The following is a 7,675-nucleotide window of genomic DNA, read 5'->3' as shown; positions in this document are numbered from 1 at the left end:
CTTGCAGTAGTGTCTTGCAGTTTTCTTTGTATAGGTCTTTTACATCCCTGGTTAGATTTATTTCTAAGTATTTTATCTTCTTGGGGGCTATTTAAAAAGGGATTGATTTGACGGTTTCCTCTTTGAAATTCTCTTTGTTGGCGTAGAGGAATCCAACTGATTTTTGTATGTTTATCTTGTATCCTGATACTCTGCTGAACTCGTCTCTTAGTTTCAGTAGTTTTCTTGAGGATTCTTTAGGGTTTTCTGTGTATACGATCATGTCCTCTGCAAAAGGAGGCACTTTTACTTCTTTGCCAATTTGGATGAAGTTTATTTCTTTATCCAGCCTAATCGCTCTGGCTAGGACCTCAAGCACAATGTTGAATAAGAGTGATGATAAAGGACATCCTTGTCTGGTTCCTGTTCTCAAGAGGAATGCTTTCAGACTCTCCATTTAGAATGATGTTGGCTGTTGGCTTTGTACAAATACAGTTTATTATTTTGAGAAATTTTCCTTCTTTTTCCTATTTTGCTGAGAGTTTTTATCATGAATGGGTGTTGGACTTTGTCAAATGCCTTTTCTGCATCAATCGATAAGATCATGTGGTTCTTGTCTTTTATTTATGCAACAGATTAATTTTTTTGTTTTTTCTAATGTTGAACCATCCCTGCATACCTGCTATGAATTTCACTTGATCATGGTGAATTATTTTTTGATATTTTGTTGAATCCTGTTGGCTAGGATTTTGTTGAGGATTCTTGCATCTAAGTTCATGAGGGATATAGGTCTGTAATTTCCCTTTTTTGTGGTGTCATTACCTGATTTTGGTATCAGGGTTGTGCTGGCTTCATAGAATGAGTTTGAGAGTATTCCATATTTTTCTCTGCTCTAAAATACCTTTAACAGTAGTGGTGTTAACTCTTCCCTGAAAATTTGGTAGAATTCTCCATTGAAGCCATCAAGGCCAGGGCATTTTATCAGGGGAAGCTGGCGGGGAGTTTTTTAATTACCTTTTCAATCCCTTCTTTTGTTATGGATTTATTTAGTCATTCTACCTCTGTTTGTGTTAGTTTAGGTAGGTAGTGTGTTTCCAGAAATTTGTCCACTTCCTCTTGTTTTTGAAATTTGTTAGAGTACAATTTTTCATGGTATTCTGTTATGATTCAATTTCAGTTGGGTCTGTTGTGATATCACTCTTCTCATTTCTTATTTGAGTTATTTGCTTCCTCTCCTGCTTTTCTTTTGTCAGTGTGGCCAATTGTTTATCAATTTTGTTCATTTTTTCAAAGAACCAGCTTTTGGTCTTGTTAACTCTTTCAATTGTTTTTCTGTTCTCTATTTCATTTAATTCTGCTATAATTTTCATTATTTTCTTTCTTCTGGTGCCTGAGAGTTTCTTTTGTTGCTCTTTCTCTTTGTTCAAGTTGTAGGGATAATTCTTTGAATTTGGCCTTGTTTTCTTTTTGGGCGTGTGCATTTATTGCTATAAATTGACCCCTGAGCACTGCTTTAGCTGTGTTCTAAAGGTTCTGATAGGCAGTGTTTTCATTCTTATCGGGTTTTATGAATTTCTTTATTCCGTCCTTAATTTCTTCTATAATCCAATCATTTTTGAGCAAGGTGTTGTGCAGTTTCCAAGTGTTTGATTTCTTTTCCCTGTTTTTTCTGTTATTGTTTTCTAGTTTTATGGCAGAGAAGATGCTTTGTAATATTTCAATGTTTTGGATTCTGTTAAGGCATGCTTTATGACCTAATATGTGGTCTATTCTAGAGAATGTTCCATGTGCTTTAGAAAAGAAAATGTACATGGCTTCTTGGTGGAATGTTCTGTGTATGCCTGTATATGTCTATAAGGTCAAGTTGGTTGACTGTGGCATTTGGATCTTCCATGTCTTTATTAAGCATCTTTTTGGATGTTCTGTCCTTCACCAAAAGTGGTGTGTTGAAATCTCCTACTATTATTGTTGAGCTATCTATCTCATTTTTCAATGCTGTTTAAAAAAATAAAAATAAACTGTTAGAGTTTATTTAATGTATCTTGATGCCCTGTCATTGAGCGTGTAAATATTTATTATGATTATATCCCCCTGGTATATTCTCCGTTTAATAATTATATAGTGTCCTTCCTTATCCTTTGTAGTGGATTTTACTTTAAAGTCTATTTTGTCAGAAATTAACATTGGCATTCCTGCTCTTTTTGGTTGTCGTTTGCTTAATATATTTTTTTCCATCCTTTGAGTTTTAGTGTGTTTGTGTCTTTAAGTCTAAGGTATGGCTCTTGTAGGCAGCATACAGACGGACCATGTTTTCTTGAATGTATTCTGCCACTCTCTTTTTGTTGATGCATTTCATGCATTTACTTTCAGCATAATTATGGACAGATATGAGTTCAGTGCTGTCATTTTGATGTCTTTTTGTGTGTGTTGTTGACAGTTTCTTTGTTGCACTTCATTTTTTATGCTGAGTAGTTTTTCTTTATATATTGCCTTTTCCTCCTTTTCATTGCTTTTGATTTTGTTTTTGCTGAGTCTTTATGTTTTTCTTGTATTTTTCTTAAGTGTAGAATTGTTCGTCTCCTTTGTGGCTACCTTAATATTTACCCCTATTTTTCTAAGTTTAAACCTAAGTTTTATCTCTTTATATCACCGTGACTTCCTCTCCATAAGAAAGATCTATGGCTATATTTTTTAGTTCCTCTTTATTGATTTAATGTTGTCATCTTTTACATAAAGACATCACTGTTTCCCTGTGTTGAGTGGTTTTTTATCTTGATTTATTTTTGTGATTTCCCTATCTGGGTTAATATCTTGTCGCTCTGTCCTGTGTTCTAGTCTTGGGTTGATATCTGATATTATTGATTTTCTAACCAGAGAACTCCCTTTAGTATTTCTTATAGTTTTGGTTTGATTTTGGCAAATTCTCTAAATTTCTGTTTACTGGAAATGTCCTAATTTCATCTTCATATTTGAGAGACAGTTTTGCTGCATATATGATTCTTGGCTGGCAATGTTTTTCCTTCAGCTTTATATATGTCATCAGGGAAGTTTTCGGCCAAAAAAAATCTTCAGTGATTCTGTCTGTATTTTCTGTTTATCCTCCCTGTTCTGGTACTCCAATCACTCATAGGTTATTTCTCTTGATAGAGTCCCACATGATTCTTAAGTTATCTTCATTTTTTAAAATTCTTTTATCTGATTTTTCTTCAAGTATATTGGTGCCAAGTCTTTATCTTCAGGCTCACCAATTCTGTCTTCCACATGCTCAATTTTGTTCCTCTGACTTTCTATTGCATTGTCTAATTCTGTAATTTATTGTTAAATTTCTGAATTTCTGATTGCTGTCTATGAATTCTTGCAGCTTATTACATTTTTCATTATGTTCTTGAATAACCTTTTTAATTTCTTCAACTACTTTATCTATGTGTTTCTTGGTTTGTTCTGCCTATTGCCTAATCTCCTTCCTAATTTTGTTCCTGATGTCTTGAAGAGTTCTGTATATTAATCCTTTGAATTCTGCATCTGGTAATCCCAAGAAGGCACCTTCACCCAGAAGATCCATTGATTCTTTGTTCTGAGAGCTTGTTGAGGCCATGATGGTCTGTTTCTTTGTGTGACTTGATATTGACAGTTGTCTCCGAGCCATCTATAAATTATTGTATTAGCATATTTTGTTTGCTTACTGTATCATAGCTTCTTGCTTTGTTTTGTTTTGATATGCCCAGATGGGTTGCTTGAGTGAGCTAGCTTGATTATTTTTGCCTTTGAATCTCTGACATTCTGTCACCAGATGGCTAGAGCTGTTATCAGGTATATCAGTCTAGCAGTCCATTCGTTATTCTTGTATGAATTCAGCTCAGGTGTCCAGGTAGCTGGACATAAAGTGTGTTGTACAGGTTCTGTCCTACAGTCTTAGAGAGGCAGGGGTGATTGGTGTAGGTACTGGTATCTGGTTGCAGCAGGGGTAACACTCTGAACAAGGCAGAGGGATAAGAACCATCCCCTGAATGCCTGTGAGAAAAGTGCGTCCCTGTTCCCTAGAGCATACAGGTGGGCGAGTTCTGCAGAAGGACCATGGGCACTCAATGCTTTTGGTTGTAAGGACTGGGAGGTACCAGTTACCCTTGAACCCCTGTTGTGGGTGGCTGGGTGACCTGAGTGGAATCACCAGTCCTTAGGCCCCTGATGTGGGTAGGTAATGATCCTATTTAATAGGCAAAGTGGTGTCAAATATCAAACACCCACCTCTTCACCACACAGCTGAAATGGCTGGAGTCTGCCAACAAGGGCCTATTCTCCTAATATAGGCCCACACGGGTCCATGCAGGGGGGAAAATGTATTCCAAGTACACAGACCATTTATGCCTGGGCAGGAGCTGCTTCTGTCCTGAGCTCCTCCGGTTAGTGGAGCTGGCAAATTATCTTTACCCCCAATTGTGAATTTATTCCTAGTCCAAGGCTGGGAGGGTGACTCCGGGCACTCAACACACCCTATCTCAGGCCCAGAGAAATCAACAGCCACTGAAGCCAGCTTGGCGGTTGGGGTATGGTAAAATATATGCAAATACTTAGGTTTTGCCAAGAGCACCGTTCTTCTCTGGTTCCAGAGGTGTGAGTAGGCTGTGTGGTTGGCTACTTCTCCCTGAGGAAACTGCAGCCAAATGCTACTGCCAGCCCGCCACAGCCACTCCTGGGAATGGTGCCTGAGGGATCCTGGCAATTCAGGTCTGGTAACTCCTCTCCACTTCTGAACCATCTCTCCCTCCCCCTGCCACTCAGTCCATTTTCTGACTTTGCCTTTGATGTTCAGGGCTCCTAGTTTGTCATAAATATAATCGTTTCACTTGTTTTTAGAGGTCTCTGTTGTAAAATGGATCACAGGAAGTGTCTAGCTATTTCACCATCTTGACCCCCCCACTTCCAGGTACACAAATTTTTAAGAACAGATAACAAATACATTAAAGAGATGCCAATGGACCAAACTGGGAAGGAGATGGGAAAGAGAGGAATGAAGACAGAAGATAAACAAAACAAGAAGTAAAGCAACTATTGTCAAAAAAAAAAAACATAGGAACAAGGTTAACTCAAGCCTCTACATCTGAGACTAAAAATGAAGAAATAAAAGAATTACCATTATTCTCAAGGATATATATATATATATCACTTAGGAGCTGCAAAGAGTCTTCCATCTCAAAAATAGGCTGGAAAAAAACTAACATAGGATGAAGAATCTAAGTTTTATCTTCATTTCTGGAGTCAGATAGAGCAGGCATATTTTAAAGAGTTTCCCTGATAAACTTGAAATTCTAAATTATCTCAGTATTATGCCACCCCTGTGCCTCTAAAGCCAAAGATTCTCTGTTATGTAGGGCCTATTCACTCCTACAGACTGGCCGTACATGAATGTCTGGTAGTGCAACGTTCCCCATCTTTGCTCATATCCCCAAAATAGGCACTCAATTCATGTTCTCCCCCCAAACTTCTAAGACACTTAAATCCAAGTCAGTCAAAATCCTAATTTTTTTCCAATTACCTGGTGCACTTATCAATGCAAGTAAACCAGAAGGAAAAGTACCAAAAAAAATTACTTGCTGATTGACCAAACAGCATGACCAGCCCTTCTCAGTTTTTTTATTCCAATATCTAAACACCCAAGGTCTCAGAAAAGACTTGCTAATTTCCACACACTAAAGATAACTTCATTTGCTCTCCCTTAACTGTCCAAACTAGGTGAATGGCCTGGGATGCAGGGCTTTCAGCCCACAGAGAAGGGCCATCCTGGACCCTGAAGTCTAGCTCATGGGAGCTATACTCAAGTGGGGTCAATCTGATTGGAACTCAGAATGTGAACAACCACTTCCATATCTGATTGGTCTTGACTCCATAGAAAATGGGGTCCAGAGCAGAGGGAAAGAGCAAGTAGAGATTGGCAAGGATGGCCTTAGCAGTAGAGGCAGTGGGTGGCCAAAATTGCTGCATGACAACAGAAAGAAAACCTGTTCCATAGAAGATGACACAGACATGGGCCGTACTTGTGCTGCCTGCATTAGCACACGCCTCATGTGAAGGAAAATGCATCAAAGCCCTCACAATCTGCCCATAGGAGTTAGGAATAAAGGCCACATCCCCCCCACCAAAAAAGATTGCTAAAACAAACGTACAGTGGATGCACAATGGTGGCACCACAGGCAAGCTTGACCATGGCTATATGCTCACAGTAGGTATATGCAATCGTGTGTGAGCCACAGTAGGGCAGCTGATGAGCCAGGCTTGGAAAGAAGATGGCCAACCTCACACACTTCAGCACCACTGGACCTCCAAACTTGGAGATAACAACTGAGGAATAAATGGTTGCATAGCATGGAGGGTTACAAATGGCCACAAAGTGATGCTGGCCATGGCTACCAGTCCCCGTGACTCCATGGCATAGAATGCATGGATGAAGAACATCTAGGAAAGACAGGAGTGGGAGCTGATGGCTGTAGGACCAAACCAGAAAACGGCCAGCATCTTGGGCAGAGAAGAGACAGAGAGAACCAGGTCAACAAAGGAGACTATGGCAAGAAAGAAAAACATGAGTTGGTGAAGGCTGCACTCATTCTGAATGAGAAAAAGAATGACACCATTCCCCATCATCGCTGAGAAGAACATGAAGCAAAAGGGAAGTGAGATTCAAATGTGGGAATCGGTCAGCCCTGGGATATCAGCCACAAAGAAACTATGTCAGAAAAGATGAGTATTATTGGAAAAAATCATAGTCATCCTCTCACTTAGAAGGACAAAGGGGCACTGCAAAGAAAGACAGGCAGATTATAATCAACAGTGTAGGGGTTGAAACCTCACCACCAATGCCACAACTACCACCACCCCCAACAGTTCTCAGAAAATAGCTGACTAAAATTTTCAGTTTATTTTAAATTTAAAATAATTTATTTAAATTTATTTCTGCAAGATCTTCAAAAGGAGAAGAAACAACTCAGCTTGGTCTAGTGGAAAATGCATTGGACGAGAAGTTCAGAAATCAGTTCCCAGGATTAGATATCCTACTATACATGTGACTCTGGGCAATTCACTAAACCAGATTGAAGTAGATACCCAGGAACTACTGTTTAATAAAAATTCTTCACATCAGGCTCATATTCCCAGGGGCTGGTGCTTGATTTAATTAACATTGACCTCAGCCGATCTGCTAGTCTTATCCCATGAAATTTTGTCTGAAAATTCTAACATCTGGGAAATCTGTCAATTTGGAGACATCCCACTCCTTCAAACTTCACCTGATTGACCAGGTGACAAAATAAATGGTCCCTGGTGACTCCAACATTGATCAGGCTCTTCTTTAGATTATTCCCATTCTTTTCACAAATGCGCGTCTTGTTTCCCCACCCAATTTCTCAATGGTTGCTCACTTTACCGCCTGAGTTATCTCCGTCTCCTTTGGGGTGCTCTGATAGTTAGTCATAAAATTCAGAATTGTGGTGACCTGGAGAAGAAACAGAAGCTCATTATTAAAAAAAGAAATAATGTGAAGAGTGTGAATTCTGGATCACTGCCACCTTACTGAGGACAGGAGAGAAAATGGGAAGATGTGCACTCGAGCTCCTCTTTTCAGGTTAACATACTAAAATTACTCACATTCCCAACATGTATTGTGGCAAATAATATTATAAATTAAAAAACTATGGTCTTGAAAGAA

General features: G+C 39.0%; 1 pseudogene; it reads right to left on the bottom strand.

Annotated features, from left to right (window-relative positions):
• Positions 1–5,817: 5,817 nt before the first annotated feature.
• Positions 5,818–7,404, bottom strand: LOC135232154 (olfactory receptor 52N4-like; annotated as a pseudogene).
• Positions 7,405–7,675: the final 271 nt, after the last annotated feature.

Source organism: Loxodonta africana, chromosome 7 (assembly GCF_030014295.1).
Source record: "Loxodonta africana isolate mLoxAfr1 chromosome 7, mLoxAfr1.hap2, whole genome shotgun sequence".
Lineage (NCBI taxonomy): Eukaryota > Metazoa > Chordata > Mammalia > Proboscidea > Elephantidae > Loxodonta > Loxodonta africana.
Note: the sequence above shows the minus strand (reverse complement) of the source record. Positions and strands in the feature narration are given on the sequence as shown.